The sequence below is a fragment of the Adiantum capillus-veneris genome, chromosome 3 (genome assembly GCF_014529385.1).
Source record: "Adiantum capillus-veneris isolate H3 chromosome 3, ASM1452938v2, whole genome shotgun sequence".
Classification (NCBI taxonomy): Eukaryota; Viridiplantae; Streptophyta; class Polypodiopsida; order Polypodiales; family Pteridaceae; genus Adiantum; species Adiantum capillus-veneris.
The window spans coordinates 161,656,075-161,675,562 of NC_140933.1; positions in this window are offsets into that span (position 1 = coordinate 161,656,075).

A 19,488-nucleotide genomic window follows, 5' to 3' on the forward strand; every position below is an offset into this window, starting at 1 on the left:
TATGGGAGAAATGGGGTAGGCCCGCCTTTAGAACAACCAGAATAAAATTAAAGTTAGCGGATGGGCATGTGGAAAGACCCATGGGATTGCTAGAAGCGATAGTGGTGTCTTCTTGTGGTATAGATTATGTGCATACTTTTGCCATAGTTGACTTTGGCAAGAAAAATAACTATGAAATCATCCTTGGAAGACCATTTATGAGACAACTCAAGATGGTACAAGATTGGGGTTATGATTATCTATACTTGAGATATGCTGAAACCACAACACGTGTAAATATGAAAAATCATAGTTATTAAGATGTAACTAGAACGCCCATGGAAGATTTTGATTCTGCAACACAAAGTGGATCAACAGACCATCCGTGGATGGGCAAAAAGAAAGAAATCTGGATGTGCGGAGCATCAGAGTGTAGTGACTTTGGGAGAAATGAGAATGCCTTAGAGAGGGTCTTAGAAGATGATGCTTACATAAGAGAACCTTTTCCGGAAGAGGTGTTAGAACCGCTAGAGTGGACTCAGATATTGGCTATTTTGGATGTTTGTGTTAATGAGACCACACCAATAAAATTTTGCGATGAGAATGGGTATAACATAGTCCCCTACTACATGCTAAGGGTTATGGGTGAGACAGATATCGAATCTGAGTATGAGTTCGAAATAGGGTTATCAGCTATGGGGATAACACAAAACCAAATACCTAGCCCGAATACTAGTCATATAGAAATAGGTGCTCTTTGCGATCAAGTGTGCGATAACACACTTGATTACAAACTGTCCAACTCCAATGCATAGTACAAAGGAGGAGCCGCAAGTCAACAAAGCAAAGTTGCAAGAAGAAGGGCTAAGATCCAAAAAAGATGCTTTAGGTCCAACGCCTACAAACGAGCAATATGAAGACTTGGAATCAATCAAAGAAGAGGTGCAGCAATTGACAGGAAGTTCAGACACTATTGGTGACATTTGAACAGTTGAAGTCGAGGAAGAAGAGCCTATGACTCTACAGGAACCAAATGCTGATTTTGTCTCTCCAAAAGACATATCAGAGGAAATGGTGGTCAAGCAGGAGCTAGAACACATAGATGAACTCAGAAGTTTGAACACTGAAGAAGAAGACGACAAGGAGTCCAAGCCAAAGATTGCTCAAGTCACTAAAGAGAACACAGGCAATCTAGTACCAAAGAAGATCAACTTTTTGCTAAGTGCATAAGATGGAGTCAAGATGAATTTTATGGCAGAAATTGATACAAATTCCACGACTAATGTCATGTCATATGGCATGTGGTTACTTCTAGGTAAGCCAAAGCTTTATGATATTTAGATAAAGGTAAATCTCTCACCTGAAGTGGATGTTATAAGTATGGGGATTGCAGAAGCTACTCTCCAACTAAACTCACAAAATGTCAAAGAAAAATTCTTGGTGGTAGATTCTCGACAAATGGGAACACACTTGATTTTGTCCAAGCCATGGGCACAAGTCTTTGAAGACGAGCCTGAATCTTCAACAATGGTCATCACGACAAGCTATCAAGTGGCAACAGAGGTCAAGCCTACAACAATTCAAAGATTCTTGGCTATTGAAAAAGGCAAAGCTAAAGTAAGCCCACAGTCTCTAGCCCAGCCAATGTAAGTGCAAGACAAAGCCTCTACATCAAAAGCCAAACCATCAACAAAACAATGGAAACCTAAACAAAAAGTCTATCAACCGAAGTTTCCATCGCCCGAAAGTCTCCAAAGGAAGTCTAAACAGGTCAACCAAGTGCTAGTATCCAAGGCACAGATTAAAGTTAATGATCCAATTTGGATACAATCACAGGAACAACCTCAACAAGCAAAGGTAACAGGATGGATCACATCAAGCGCGTATATTATTGCACAAGGCTACAAGAAAGGGAATTCAGATGTATGGATCAACAAGCCCAAGATAACAGCCTGGCGATATCCATCCCATGACAACCACTCAGTTAGGAATCAACAAAGCCGTCAACGTCAATCGCATAACTCAACCAAGAGAAAGGACAGGTACAAAAAGCAAAAGAGAAGGTCTTCCATTGGACAAACCATACGACAAGTCTGGGTAATGAAATCAGAATTCTACTAGACTACCCAACAAAGTCAAGTGAAGATCACCTCCAAGCAAGTCCAAAGATTCATTCCAATCGAGTTACTCGAAGCACAAGGATTCTATGAGGGTAACTTTCAAATATGGTTACCTAAGGTAGTAGCTTATCAAGGAATCACCCAGGAAAAGCAAGAAACACCAAGAAATCAAGAGCAACCACCCGCTACACCCAAGAGTACTACAACCTATAGATGGATCCCTCGTCAATTACTACAAGAGCAAGGCTTTTACAAAAGTAACAGCCATATTTGGAAATTAAAGACAAGGTACCATCAAGTCAAAGAAGAAACAAGGCAAGTGGCAAAGGAGATCACATCATGCCCAAGAACAATGTGGGTTCCAAAATCCGTGATTGAGGCTCAACAACAAGAAAGATACACAACTCCTTTACAGCCTCTTAACAACAAAAAGAAAGCAACGATAAATGCGGAGGTCACAGTTTTGAAGAACACTATCTGGAAGAAGAAGACTTCATCAACCATTGCTTCAACATCAATACCTGTCTCATCAAGCGACCACAATTTTCTACCAAGGAATGAAGAGCAGATATATGCCAATGTATTGGACAACATGGCATCTCAAACAGAAACTAATGAGAAAGGCCTAAACATCAAAAGCATATGGAATTGGATTTCAGGCAGCGATCAGGTAAGTCCAAGTCGCCATTAAACTTACATGGCATAAGAGTCTAGAGTCGGGCAGCTAAGCCACTAAATGAGCGAAGTGTCAGACCCAAGCTTCAAGTTAATATTTTTATGTGGTCTATGAGTCTAGCTAATAGATATAAGCTCAAGCTGGAGAGTTGGCATACATAAAGTCATGTCGCTCATGCTGGAAGAGGTGAGCATAAGAGTCAAAGTCCATATAATATATAAGGTGGAGAAGGCGGAGTAGTCCAAAACAAAAAAACACTCACGCACTTGACACACTGAGGAAGAGTGGAGAAACCTCGACAACAAAAACCCTTCTGTGAGTAGTGAAAGCTTTTGAAGCACTCATGCTATATGTTTTGCTCGCTACACTAACTCCATGAAGAACCCATCAATACTCTTCTCTCGCACCGCATCTTGTTTAACATGCATAACTCTATGCAAGCATATAGATGTCCCATCATTGGACATATGCATTAGGCACTCTTTTTTATTCCACCCATGCACTTACACAAACAAATGATGATGACCAAGCGGAAACAGGTTTTATGAGTCTTTGCTCAACAACAATGACTCTGACTTCAAGCTACTAACACTTATCCATGTACATCAAGCCCATACTAGTAGCCATATGGCCATATGTACTAACTCAGCATAACTCTATAACATCAGAACCTAAGTACATATAGCCTCGCATTTAATTATGACTAAAGACATTTTTCTCCACTGGGTTTTTCCCTTTAGTCTTATCCAGGTCTCCAAGACCTTCATTTTGTATATACGCTATATTTTACTTTTACTCTTTTATTTTTTATCACAACAAAAGCAAGAAGAACCACGATATCCCCAGACTACTAATTGCAAATCTACTGACAAGTCAAAAGGGAGAGGCCAAAAAACAACTTGACAAAGCTTCAAGTCAACTTACAGGTACGACTGCAAGATAACAACCACAGGAAAAGAAAACTAGAGCTACAATGACAACGACCTATTGCACCAACAAGTCGATACAACCTCATGCAATTTAAGATACAACAACCAAACGGAGGGGGAGAGTTCCAGGCTTCAGATACACTACAGGTACAACTTCAAGGCAACTTTAACGTCACGCAAAGCAACCAACTGCAGAAGAGGCTGCCACAACAACTTCAATCAACACCAAGACATCAAGAACTCGTCAAGGCCAGCAATGACATAGGGTCTTGTCGGGAACGACAAGAATTCGGAGGGGGAGAGTGTTGAAAGGACGCCCTTTCAACAACGTTTCCATAAAGATTTCATTAAAGATTCCAAATGAAGATGGTGATGAAGTAATGAAGATGAAGATGGATGCTTCAACATGAAGATACGAGTTCATGGACGTCATCGAATATCCCGTTATTATTATTTTGAGCCATTACGGCCACTTTTGTAATGTTTACGGGAACCTCATACTTTAAATCGGCACTTGTATTTTGGCTGCAGATACTTGTATAATGAGTAAAGCCAACTCAGTTTCTTGTAATTAAGCTCTGTAGAAGCCTAGGGACAATTCAGGTCATTTGGCCGGACATTAGGTTTGAAGGCTTGGTATATAAGCTAAAACCTAAGGCTTTGTAAAAAACACATGACGTTATCTCAATTAATATACAATCGTGGGTTCTGCAGCACACAGTAGTGAGCTTCACGCACACACACCGTCGCACACACTAATCACATTACAGATATGAGAGTAGGAGCGTGTTAGCATCGAGGAGCTCTCCGCGTCGACGCAAGCAATGCAAGCCGAGGACCACATCGCGAGCCTGCCTGCTACGAGCTATATTTGGTCGTAAGTACCTCAAACGACATCCGTTCTCAATGATCGAGTAGTCGTTAGAATCAGGGCGAGAAGCTCTTCGTGTTGATGTCTTTGTAGATCAGTTTTGGACACTTTGAAAATTGCTATTTTTAGTCTATCGCGACAACGATTAGAGGTCTTACAGTTATGGTTTTCAGGGTTTAGGTGTTTGGCCACATAGGATATGTCCTTGTGAGTCTTACCCTCCGATTTCGAGTCATTCCGATATGATTTGAGACTGTTTCGAGCTTGTAGTGTTTCGTAGGATGCGTTGACTGTTTCTTTGCTTTATGGTAGTGTTGTGGTAGGATTAGTGACTATAGAGTGTTGTTTGTGTCTAGCTCAGGGTTGGCAACCCAGAGATTGCCTCCATGCCCTAGTCGGGTCAGCTACGTCCTCGGATTGACAGTTTGTTGGTCTGTGTTCTCGCTGTGCTCCATCGTCCGTTGCGGCGTACCCGCTAACACCATGATATATGTATGTCGGCAGAAGTATTGTTGGCTATGACCAAAGAAGTATTTATGTGAAGCACAACTTCAATTTAGGTATCTTGCATCGTAGTTTCCAAAGTTTAGAATATGCTAGTAGCATATGAACCTAGGGAAACTTGGTAGTGTGCCTGTAGGCTATTTCATTACTTGCCACAAGGGCATACATGATTTTCAATTGTGCAAAGCACAATGCTTTGAGATTTTTCACAAGAAGAAAGGCTTCTACCTCGTGCTAGGATACTGCCCAATGACTTGGAATTAAGGGCACTGGCTAAAAGGGCGGTGGTAATGCGTGTGCTAGTCTCCACCCAACCGTGCTATCTTATAGCCTCCCCCAAGCGTACACACTGTCCGGCCGTGCCGGTGGCCTTGCCCAGAGGACCCATATCCTACATTACCCCCCCCCCTTGAAGAATTGTTTTCATCCTCAAAAACGAATGCAGGAAAATGTTTCTTAAGTGTGGAGACATTTTCCCATGTAGAACCTCCTTCAGGTCTATCTAGCCATTTTGCCAACACCTGTCGTCTAACATGATGTCTAGTACGAAGCTCATGAGAATCCAAAATCTTTTCTGGCTCATGGGGGATACTTGGCGTTTAGATAAGTTCAGTTGACACACTTGTGTCAATGACATTATCATTCTGTCCTAGCCGTTTTCGTAAATGGCTAACATGAAAAACAGGATGAACTAGTGAGTGCTCTAGAAGAGCTAACTTATAGGCCACTTGACCCTATACGTTTGAGAATGGTAAACGGTCCACAATAGCGAGGTGAAAGTTTAACAACTTTTCTCGTCTTCAGCCTTTTTGAATGCTCCAAAACTTTGAGGAAAACCTTGTCTTATTCTTCGAAAGTAGCAAGACGACGGTGCTCATCTGCGTACTTCTTATATCGATCTTGAGCTTGCTTAACGTTCTGGCGAGCAACTCGAAGCATGTCAAAATGGTCTTGGAGAAAATCCTTCGCTTGTTGTATCTTCTCCTTATCCAACCCCACCAAAACGGGTGATCTAGGTTGAAATCCATATAAAAGCATAAATGGACTAAACCATGTAGTCACATGCTTTGAACTATTATAAGCAAATTCCAATATAGGTAAGTAGTCTTCCCAATTGGTTTGCTTCTTGCTAACATACGCTCATAGCATATCCTCTAGCACTTGATTAACTCTTTCAGTTTGACCATCTATTTCTGGATGATCAATCGTACTTAGATTAAGTTTAGTTTCCAACTTTTGAAACACAACTCTCCATAAGTGATTATCGAACTAGCTAGAAGACCATAGAGTTTATATATATTCTCTACAAATAGCCGTGCTAATTCCGGTGTCTTAACCGTAGTCTTAGTGGGAATGAATCGACCCATCTTTGTGAGACGGTCTACAATTACTTATATGGCATCATGGCCACGATTTGTAGTAGGTAGTCCTATTGCAAAATCCATAGAGATACTCTCTCACTTACCTTGTGGAATTTCTAAAGGATATAAAAGGACACCTACCTTGAGGCGTTCTGCCTTATTAACTTGGCACTGTTGGCAGTTTAGTACATACTCTCGAACATCATGATGTAAGCCCGGCCAATAAAATTTCCGTCGAATAAAGGCATACGTCTTACGAATACCTGGATGACCAGCACTTGGACTATCGTGACAGTCAAATAAGATTTGGTGCCTAGTGTCTGAGTCATTTGGCACACATACTCTACCCTTGTGGAGTAAGTAGCCATCATCGATGGAAAATTTCTTCCATCGCTAAGCTCTTCCTAAGTAGGGGTGGAGCTTTGTGTGTTGGAGTTTTTATCTGCGCGTGCAGAGACATGTTGATCTGGTTGTTCAGAGACATGTGAGTGTGAGGGATCCCTTTTTAGAATTGCACTCCACACTTTAGCATATGATTGATCTTGTGCACACTTTCCACGTAATGACTCCAAAAATCCACTCTTTATTTCCGTGAAAGCAAGTGGATTAATCTGAGGCATCCGACTTAGTGCATCCGCTAGTACATTATATTGCCCCTTGCAATATTGTAGCTTACAATCATAATCTTGAAGGATTTCTGCCCATCTAGCTTTACGGCCCTTCAAGTCCGTTTGAGTAGTAAACCATTTGATACTCTCATGGTCAAAAACTACTTCAAACTCAGCACCATATAAATAGTGTCGCCACTTTTGTAAAGCGTGAATTATGGCATAGAGCCCTCTCTCATAGACAGAATAATTCTGTTGAGCTCTATCTAACTTTTCACTTTCAAAGGCTATAGGTCTTCCCTCCTGGAGAAGTACCACACCAATTGCTTTATCACTAGCATCAATCTCTACCACCAATTGCTTTATCACTAGCATCAATCTCTACCACAAACGACTTAAGTGGGTCAATGATTGCTAGGATGGGAGCATTGGCTATAGCTACCTTGAGCTGTTCGAAACTTGATTTTTGGGCTTCTTCCCAAGAAAAGGTCTTCCCTTTTGCTTTAGGTTGATGCGTCATAGGAATAAAGATTTTGGCATAGTCATGGATACATTGTCGATAAAATCCAGCCATGCCTAAAAATATTTGAAGCTCCTCAACCGTGTTGGGATGTGGCCATCAAAGAATGGCAGCGACCTTGTCAGTGTCCATCTTGAAGCTCCTCAACCGTGTTGGGATGTGGCCATCAAAGAATGGCAATGACCTTGTCAGTGTCCATCTTGATGCCAGAATAAGAGATCACATGACCAAGGTAATGTATCTCTATTTTAAAGAAATCGCACTTGCTTTGCTTAGCATATAGGCGCGTGAGCTCGTAGCTATTCAAACACTAATCGTAAGTGTTCTATGTGTTCATCTTCAGTCTCACTATAAATGAGAATGTCATCAAGGAAAACCATAACAAACTTTCCAAGATAGGGACGTAAGACACTATCCATGAGTGTCATAAATGTAGCTGGAGCATTGGGTAGACCAAAAGGCATAACCAAAAATTCAAAATGCCCAAACCGTGTTCTAAAGACAGTTTTGGAGATATCTTGCAAAAGGATACGCACCTGGTAGTATCCTGAACGAAGATCTATCCACTTGAGGCAGAGGATACTTGTTCTTGATGGTTATGGCATTTAATCCGCGATAATCTACGGACATGCGCATAGTACCATCTTTCTTTTTTACCAATAGAATTGGTGATGCCCAAGGCGAAGTGATAGTTCTAATAAAACCACGGGCAAGGTAGTCAGCCAACTGACTCTCAACCTCCTTGGCCTCTTTAGCACTCATACGATAAGGTGGTTTACTCATCGGTTTAGTGCCTGGCAAGACATCTATGCCATGTTGCACATCACGTGTAGGGGTTAAGCCTGGCGGTAAATCACTTGAGAATACATCACTATACTCCGTGAGTAAGTGAGTCAGCTTTTGCTGTGCAAAAGGAGAAATTAAGCTAAAGTTATGCTGGGATGGAGAATCTTGTAATTCCTATAATGTTTGTTTTACAACAGTTTCACGTTGCTCTATAGAATTAAAATTGAGAGCACTTTGCTTGTTAGATTTGTTAAAACTTTTTTTATCATTAGAATTCATTGCACTTTGCATACCATTACTAGAATTCACTGCACTCTTGAGAATTCACAAGACTTGGAGACATACAGTAACACAAAAAGACTTCATGTATTAAATCTGATTTCTGCAAAATAGAAAGCTCGGCTGTACATATAAGAGGTATATTTTTCTCACCAAGCAAAATCACATGTTTACCATTGGCCATAAAGGATAAGAATTTGTATTCATAACTAGTGTACAATGTGTTTCCTAAACCATGCAGCCACTCCCGTCCTAAAACTACATTAGCACGGTCTATGTTCATAACTTGAAAGTCAAGGGTCATTGTATGATCTTGAACAATAAGCTCAAGCCCTTGAACTACCGTGTCACATACTTATTTATCATTCCCAGACATCTGCTCCACCACATACTTGTGAGAGCAGGGAGTTTGTGTAAGCTTCAATTTCTTGACGAGCTTATAGTTCAAGAAGTTATGAGTTGCACCATCATCCACTAAAATACGAACACATTGTCCGTTGAAAGTTCCATGCATGAGAATCAAATCATGGGGGCCAAAGGTGGGCTACCACATTGAAGCATGCACACAACACTTGTGCTTTTCTTCCATATGAATAACCTCCACAACACAATATTTAGGAGATGAATCTAATGTGAGGCGTTGCACCGTGTGCATGGCCTTTTCTTTGCCTTGCAAAAGAGGACAATCTTTCTTGTTATGTTGGTCCAAAAGATATCTAAAACACAAATTGTGTTCCTTCGCACGCTCAAAATCAGCGGTGCTAAGAGACCCACGTGGAGTATCTCGTGATTGCTTAGGCTTCTTAGCCTCTTGTGGGCATAGAGAGGTAGATTGTCTCTTATTCCTCTTTGGAATGTATGGGAGATCTACTTCGCCATTGGCTCTTAGCCACATTGCTCTTAGCAAAATTATTCTTAGAATAGAAAACATTTCCTTTCCTCTCTTGGTCATCATCATATCTTTGGGCATGACTGATGGCTTCTTCCAAAGTTTTTGGATGTTGGGTCTTGACATGAAGACGATAGTCTTTGTCAAGACCCCTATTAAAACCACGTATCTTTTGGAATTCATCTAGACCTTCTAAGTTTAATATGATTTCCCAATACTTGGAAATATACTGTGTGAGAGAGAGGCCAGACATGTGGCATGCATCCCATGCTAACCAATTCTTATCTTCTTCATTGGAGTCCAAAAACTCTTTGGAGAAAGAAGCTTGAAACGTAGCCCAAGACGGAGGATGAGCATCTATTGGAAATGTCATCCACCACTTATAGGCCTTGTCTTTAAGAGATAGACTTGTTTTCACAACCGTCTTTATATCCGGGGTGTGTCTCAATCTATGAATATCACTCCATTTGTGTAAGAACGTATTGACCGCATCCTTGTTGCGATCATGCTCTTCCCCGTGAAACTCGAGAATGGTGATATTCTTAAGTAATGCATTGCTACCTTCTACATCTTGGAAGCACTTGTCTCTTGGACTCCTTGAGTTGTGTGAGCTTGGTTCCCTTGAACCGTGCCACTTGTGGCTCCTTGAGCCGTCTGTGAATTCATAAATTTCACAAGTAACTCGGTAAGATTGGTAACATTTGCATTGAGTGCAGAGAGGTTGTATACAAGTACGCTTTGGCGATTTTCCAAAGTCTTGAGAGCAGCCATATATACAAGGCCATGATCTCCTAGATCATCGTCCTCATGCATATTAGTGTCAACAGCATCCGTGGTGCCCTGATTTTGATCTACGTGCTTAAAATCAAAAGTGTGCATAGGTGGGATATCCTCACTGGCCATGGTAAACACACACTAATGTAAAGAGAGAAAAAAAAAGGTCAACTTGTACCTTGTGAAATTGAAGTCTTTGTGTTTTGTATGCTTTGCGATTTGCGTTGCATGAGAACCTCGCCTTGCGAGAATTGTAGCGCTTCACGTGTCGTTCGTCGTAAGAACACCTTTGTTGATTCTCCACAAAAACTTGTCATTTTTGTGAAGGCTTTTATTCACTTTGAAGCTACCTCCTTGAGAAAAAAAAGAATTTTCGGAGGAAAACTTGTCTTCCTCCAAGAAGTGAAAAGGAAAGGTGAAACTACTTCCTTGAAGTTTGAAGCTTTCCCTTTCCTTTTAGTTTTCCTTTCAACACAAGTATACTATCTTTCCTTGTAAATAAGGGTCAATAGCTTTATGGTAAAGTGTTGGCCTCTTACCCTCGTGGGATGGGTTCAACCCTCCTTTATGCAAGGGTTAAGCGAGCCTTCCTACGCGCGCAACCAACGGCACCAATGGAAGCCTTCGAAGCCTCGGTGCCGTAGAGTTGCCGATCGAGTTTGCCTTGGTCGCCTGTGAAGCCTTCGGAGTCTCAGTGCTGTAGAGTTGCCGGTCGAGTTTGCCTTGGTCGCCCGTTGTGGAGGGCGTAGAATGGGGCGATCGCGGTCAGCTATCTCGTTGTGTGCCTTCGAGTTGCGCATAAGAAAACGTGTCTGTCTTCTTTTCGCTGCACAACGAAGACATCGTTGTCTGCGGAACGTGGGAGAGAAGCAGCGTGCCGCATGCACATGCAACCTACTTTTCCTCTTCTCCAAAAATAGCTATGATACCAGTGAAACGACGGTGGTAATGTTGTGCTAGTCTCCACCCAACCGTGCTATCTTATAGCCTCCCCCTAGCGTACACAATGTACGGCCATGCCGTTGGCCTTGCCCATAGGATCCATGTCCTTACACTTGCACACAGTTTTGAGGATTTGAAAATTTGGCAAGATAGGGATACAAGCTCACATTTTACGTAGGAAAACGTTGAATGGTGATGTACCCATGCTAGTGCAGATTGTGCAAGGCACTTTTTCTATCGACTCAAACTCTTGTCATCATTGTAGCACACAAGCTTCCACTTTATTTTTGAGCTTTGTATGCATGGCATGCTTGAAAGCACAATTATGCCACATGATGCTCTGACTTATGATGCTAGGGGTGGTGGTTACAAAAATTGGTACGTATCTTAAAAATAAGTTTCAATTTTGAACTTATTCCATTTTGTAGGGTTGTCTACAATGCCAATTTGACAAGCAAATGTTGCTTCCTTCAAGCGGAGTTTGGCATTAGAGGATGTTTGATAGCTATGTTTTCTAAGCTATTTAGTGTTACAATATTGAGCAATCTCACAATTCTTAATAAGATGTATACTTTGGCAAGGCCGGTTCTTTATGAAATCTTGACAAGGTTGATTCTCTTTTGTTTTTAGCATTTGGGTGTCAACAGGAGCACCTATTAGCTATGAGAACTCAAGCCACATTATGTCTCATCTTTTCGATGAACTTATGCAAAGCAAGCCTTTAGTTTAATGAATATTGCAAGTGAGCTTTCAAAATTTCGAATATGCTATTAGCATACAAACTTGGGGAAACTTGGCAACCCATCTTCCTCAGGTTTTCTTGGACACCGATATGAACCAAGCCTTGAGGCATACACAATATAACCGATATATCTAAATTTCACATCAGTATACATAACTATGAGATAGATTCATCAATATAGCGCAAATAAGAAACTCCTTCTAAATTTCAGGATCATAGGCCATGGAGGGGCGACAAGGTTAGGTTCCTCTTGTTTTTTGTGTTTAACCTTTAGATTGCACATGATTTTTTAGTTGTATAAAGCAAGGGATTTAACAGTTTTAATGAGAAGGGCTTCCATTTGGTGCCAAGTACTATCCGTTGACTTAGGTTCAAGGATAATAGCACACAAATTTGGCAATAAGAGGATATAAGCTGATAGTTATGGTTTGCAATTACCAATTGTGATGTATCCATGCCAATACACATCGTGCAAGACACATATGGCATTTATTCACATTGTGGAGATCGTCATTGAAGCCAAGGGCTTATCACACAATTTTTCTATTCTGCATGCATATCAAGCAAGTATTATGGACTCATTCACTAAAGCATGGTTTACGATTTTGCTATAACATCACCTACTCTCTTCAGAAAGAGTTGAGGCTAGGATATTTTCTTGTGATTGTTGTCTATGACTACAGTACCGGGCAATTTCTGTGCACAAGGTGCTGACAATACAGATGATGCTTTTTATGGATAGCAAGTAGGCATGGACTTGCTATCAAGCAACTAATTCATGGGACAACATGAATAGACTAAGAGAGCCTCAAAGTAGGTGATCTCTTGTTTGGACACCAAGAAAATTTGACTATTTTCTTTGGGATAATAGCCATCTTTCTCTTTTGTTCATAGAAAGCTAAGATTCTTTCATGACCTTATTGTGGATAAGATTCCAACTGCAAAAGATTTGTTGCTTAGTTGCAGCAGTGATTATGTCTCTAGCAGTGGTGTTTTAGGAGTAGGACCCAGCTAATATACAATCACTCCATAGGCTTTGATAATTGCAGTTTGATTGCATCACATTTGTACTTTTACAGAAAGAAGTCCACAATCGACCAAGGGGTACTTCAACTTTCCAAGGTGATTCCAATCGCTAGTAGACACGATAGCCTATGTTGGTCACCGTTGGCTGCTAGGCTAAGCAGTTTTCATACAGAGTCTAACCAAGGAGTTTGACATTACAGATTCTAACCAAGGGGTTTGAATTGCAAAGGTAACACCTTGGGTTACCAGTGCAATACTGCTTGATTTTCACTTATCTTTCAATTAGTGTTACTAGACCTTTTTAGGTAGGAGATTTGGTCATGTACACATGACTACGGGTAAGCGAACGCTATGTTTAACCTTAAGGTACGCATGCGATTTGGTTCTTTTCCATTTTTAATATACTTTGCTTGAATTTTCTAAGTAGGATGTGTCAGCTTGAATGTGTTCATCCATTTTCCTCTTCAGAGACATGACACGGTCCTGTAAGGAAAAAAAAATTGGGCCATAATGTCTGAAATACATTTTTGCATTATGCAGTTATGGATCTATATGTAGGGTTTTGTTTGGTACACATTGTCACATGGGATACAACATGGTCCCTTTCACTCATGTCGTTGAGTGTTTACAATTATCTCCACACATAAGTACACCTCGTACTTGATGGATGTCATTTCTTCGGACATCCTCCTATGAGACATATTCTACATGTAGAGAATACAGGTCTCTGGGACTGACACTGGTGTTTGTTATCTCAATTATGTGTCATGAAAAAGTCCTTAGGTGTTGGTCAAATCCATTTATTGGACCATTTTGAGCACATCATATTGGGAACAATTTCAGTGGCCAGAAATCGTCGGATACCTAGTAAGACTTGTTAAGTTTACAAGTACATTTAAACAACTGTAATGGATGGTTGTTTACACATGCATCAAAGTTATGTTCAGTTAATGAACTAGTTCATTTGGTACCTAGATGTTATAAATTTTCACATTTTATTATGGTCCAAATATGTTACCATGCTTTTCACGTGGAAAGTATCTAGTTCTTTTCCCGTGAGTTGTGAGCATCACATTAGCCATAAGCATTGGAAAGTATGGTCATGGATATACAAGGTTGGATTTGTTTTTTTGCTAAATGCATGTACACTAGGTGTTATGGACCCTAGTATTTAGCAAAGGCTAATTTGGAGCGGCATGCACATATGTGACATTAGTAGATTCTAAAGCATTTTGCACTATATGTGCAATATTTCTCTGCGATGAATTGTGGATCTACCAATCACCAATAGGGATCATGGCTCTGTTTGGTGGGTGCTTGTAGATGAGCTCATTAAAGTTAACCAAGATGGTTATTCCTAACATTGTTGATTACTCAAAATTTTTGCAAGAAATGTGATCCCTATTTACCAATCATTCTAGAGGGCTGTCTGTAAATGGTGGAGAAAGACACCTTTGTACTATCAATTATCAGATTACAAGTGTTAATCTTGTGCTAAAGGATATGCTAAGCACATATGCTAGCTCCAAGTAATCCAATTGGAAGTAATATCTCTCTCGTTAGAGTTTGCTTACCATAAGGCAAAGCATGTTTGTGACTAAGTTTAGTCTCTTCATCAAGTGCTTTTTACTAATGAAGAATGATATTAAGTCAAGGTTTATTATTTGCTTCAAAGTGGTCAAGAAACATCATGAACAATTGGCAATTGCAGGCAAGGCATGCGGCTTGTAGGATAAAGATATTTGATTGGGCCGACCAGTTATTGAAGAAGCCAACATGCATTTTTTCCTCTACTTTGAAGTTTTGGGTTTCCTAGGAGATGGCTCCTAGGCAAGTTATCTGAACTCAATGATGTCAGAAATGATCATGATCAACCCATTGTTAGCAAGCTTGATCCAACGTGTTTTAAGACTAATTGGCCACAGATACATGCAACATAGCACTGGGCAACTCAGGTATGTGTTGTCTATGCGATTATTGTAGTTATTGTCCTGCTTCCTGTATGATATCCTCCTTGACAAGGTCAAAAATCAACAATATACCATGGTACATGTTTGACCTAAGGAGCACGCCTCCACAAATTTGGTTGGCCATAGATTTCATTGGCAACTATCTCTTTGATATGTCCTCCTTGTGCTATTAAGAAGCGGGAAAAAGCAAGGCTTCCAACACATCTCCATATCTATATATATGCATTGGGTGCATAATCACTCCACGACAATTACAGCTTGCCAGAGTGCAGGAAAAATAAGTACAAGAAATACATGGAAAGCACAATCATGCCACATGATGCTATGATTTTCAATGCCAAGGACAATGTTATAGAAAATTAGTAAGTATCTTAAATTTAAGCTTTAATTTTGAATTTATTCCATCTTGCAAGATTTTTTACAATGCCGACTTGACAAGAAAATGTTGCTTTGGTAAGGGGAGTTTGGCAGTTGGATGACATGTGGTGGCTAAGCTTCACGAGATATCTCTTGTAATATTGAGCAATCTCAATCCTCAATTTGGTAAGGCCGGCTCTTTACAAAATCTCAACAAGGTCGATTATCGTTTGCTTATTTCTCAGAATCCATGGCTATGAGCCAAATTCAAGCGAAGGCAACTTGCTCTCAGAGGGATGACAAGTGCTTTGATAGACTTGTGTGTCAAACGGAGCACGTGTTAGCTAAGAGCACTCAAGTTCCGTTCTATCTCATCTCCTCGATGAACTTATGCAAAGCAAGGTTTCACTTTAGGACATATTTCCTAGAAGCTTCCAAAGTTTGGAATATGCTAGTAGCATTCGGACTTCAAAAAACTTGGCAACATGTCTACCTGCTTTTTATTGGAGGACGATATGACCCGATCCATGAGGACATATAGGGTACATCCAATAGCACTAACTTTCTAAACATACATGGCTGGAAGCTAGACTCAAGTGAGCACAACTGCTCCCAGAGGGGTGAAAAGGTTAGACGATTTCAAGTTCTAGTTGTTTTTCTCTCTTTCAATTTTCATTTGAATAAGATTTCTCTATTGTGCAAAGAATAGTGTTTTGATAGATCTACTATGAAGCAAGGCTTATTCCGTGCCGTAGTACTATTCATTGACAAAGGATCAAGGATAATGGCACACAAGTTTGACAATGAGAGGATATAAGCTCACAGTTATGGTTTACAATGGCCAACTTTGATGTGTGCATGTCAATGGAATCATGAAACGCACGTATAGCATTGACTCAAAGTGTTGAGATCATCATTAAAGTCAAGGGCTTATCACAACCAAGGGCTTATCATACTATTTTTTTGTTATGTATGCATGTCATGCCAATACTATGGGATTCATTCCATTGAATCTTTGTTTACGTTTTTGCTATGACATCAGCTACTCTGTTCAGAAAGAGTTGAGGCTAATATATCTACTTATTATTGTTGTATATGACTACAACATCGGGCAATTTCTGGCACAAGGTGCTAGCAATACAGATTATGCTTTCGATGGATAGCAAGTAGGCATGGCCTCGCTATCACGCAAATAATTAATGGGACAACATGAAAAGACTAAGAGAGCCTCAAAGTAGGTGATCTCATGTTTGAGCACCCAAGAAACTTTAGTATGACTACCTTGTTTAGGGTGTTGATAAGTTTTCTCTTCTGATCATGGAGAGATTTGATTCCTTCAGGATTTAGTTGTGAATAAGATTCCAACTTTGAGACGATCTATGCTTAGTTGCAGCACTAATTGTGTCTCTAGGAGTGGTAACTTTAGTGGTATGACCCAACTAGTAGACAATCACTCCATAGGTGTTGAGGGTCACTGTTTTATCTCATCACATTTGTACTTTCAAGGAAAGAAGTTCGCAATCTGCCAAGGGTTAGTGAAAAAGATCACTTTTCCAAGTTGATTCCAATCACTATTAGACATGATTTTAACCAAGGGTTTTGGATTGCAAGGGCAACAACCAGGGTTATCAGCATAGTACTACTTGATTCTCACTAATCTTTCAGTTATGTTACTAGGCCTTTTTAGGTAGGAGATTTGGTCATGTGCATTTGACTATGGGTAAGTGAACACTATGTTCAACCTCCAAGTACGCATATGATTTTGTTTTATTTCATTTTTTAATATTCTTTGATGGATTTTTAAAGTAAATGTGATAAGCTTGAACGCTTTTATCTATTTTTCTCTTTAGAGACATGACAAGGTCATGTAATTTTGGGCCATAGTGTCCCACATACATTTCTACATTATGCAGTGATGGGCCTACATGGTAGGGTTTTGTTTGGCACATGTTGTCACAAGAGGAGCAACATGGTCTAAGAACTCATGAAATTCAATTTAACCAAGTGTGGAGCAATGTTTTACGAGGGTCCCTCTCACTCATGTCGCTGAGTGTTTACAATTATCTCCACACACAAGTACACCTCGTACTTGATGGAAATCCTTATTGAGATATATTCCATATGTGGAGAATATGAGTCTCTGGGATTGACACTGCCACCCATTATTTCCATTATGTGTTGTGACAGAGTCCCCAGGTGTGTTGGTCGCATCCATTTGTTAGACCATTTTGAGCATATCATATCAAGAACAATTTTAGTGGCCATAAATTGTCGAATACCTAGTAAGAATTGTTAAGGTTACAAGTAAACAACCTTAACGGATGGTTGTTTACAGATGTAGCAAAGTTAAGTAATGTTAATGAACAAGTTCATTTGATACCTAGATGTGATGGATTTCACATTCTATTATAATGTAAATATGTTAGCACGGTTACACTTTCACCCCCGTGAGCTGTGAGCATAACATTAGCCATAAGGATTGGCAAGTACGATTGTGGATATGCAGATTTGATTTTTTTTTGCTAAATGCATGCACAATTGGTGTCCTGGGTCCTAGTGTTTAGCAAAGGCTTATTTGGAGCGGCATGCACATTCATGACATTAATAGCTTCTAAAGCATTTGGCACCATATGTGCAATATCTCTATTATAGATCTATCAATCACCAATAGAGGTCATGGCTTGATTTGGGTGCTTGTAGACCATCTCACTAAAGTTAACTATGATGGTTGTTCCTAACATTGTGGATTAATCAGTATTTTTGCAAGGAATTGTGATCCCTGTTTACGAGTCTTTTTGGAGGACTGTCTATAAACAATGTGGATACACATACCAATACTGCCAGTCATCCAGACAGGATGGGCAGATTACAAGTGTTAATCTTGTGCTAAAGGATAGATATGCTCATCGCGTACATAAGCACCAAGCAATCCATTTGAGAATGTTATCTCTCTAGTTGGAGTTTTCTTACTAAGAGGCAAAAGACGTTGCAACTAAGTTTAGTCCCTTCATGTATAGACCATGCAACCTTGATCACCAATTATGGTGGGGTTCTTTATTGATGAAGATTGATAACAAGGTAAGAACTTCATTTTTGCTGATGAGTTACGCCAACATGTTACTTTCATGGAAAGTGAACAGAGGTATTCTTTTAGAGACCTCCTAGTTGTGGTAATTGATTTAACATACTCTAGTGAGTTTTAAATATAATTTACACATTATATTACATTTAGGCCGGTTACACAAAGCAGTTGAAAAGGGACAACAATGTGGAAAATCAAGATGTCATTCTGCCATGGTCATTAGAGTTACAATTTTCTTCAAACAATTTTGGTATTATTTTTAAGGGTTAACGGAATAGAAATGCCAGTGTCAAAAGGCTCGATTATCTAAGGGTTTAACAAAATAGGAATGCTAGTGTCAAACTATCCTATGGTCATCATATTCACGATTTCTTCGGACAATTTTGGTACCATTTCTACCGAGAAGAGATAAGTATTTGGTAGATCATCATCCACCCCTTTATGTATTTTTCTTGACGTAACCTTAGAAAGGTGATCAGCCCTAATATATGTGGTATCCCTCTTTACCACATTAATAAAGTCAAATTCCAACAATATCATAACCATCTCACAATTCTACGCATGTTACATGGTTTGTCTACTAAATTGAGCAGAGCTTGGTGGTTCACAAAGAAAATAAACTTGTTTGCCAATAGATAATGTTGAAATTTCTTCATGGCATATATCATTTCTAACCCTTCACTTTTAGTGGTGATGTATTTTTTCTCTACAATGTTTAACTACCTACTAGCATAGGAGACTAAATAATTCATTGTGCCTTCATCAAGTTGAGTCAAAACACAACCTATATCATGCAAGAACATGCACGTGGAAAATATTGTTTCAATCAAGTGTCTTTAAAATTGGAGCAATTACCAAAGTGTCTTCAAATTTTGAAAGGACACCTCCCAAAAGGGGACAAGATGATAATTCCATAGAACTTCTACCTAGTAGTTGACCTCCTAATAAGCCTCCTTATTGAGTCTCATCAACTCAACAAGAGGAGATTATGAGGCAAGTGAATGAGCTTGTGGAAAATGGGATGGTCATGCCTAGTTCATCTCCATTTTGTTCATCCGTTCTACTAGTACAAA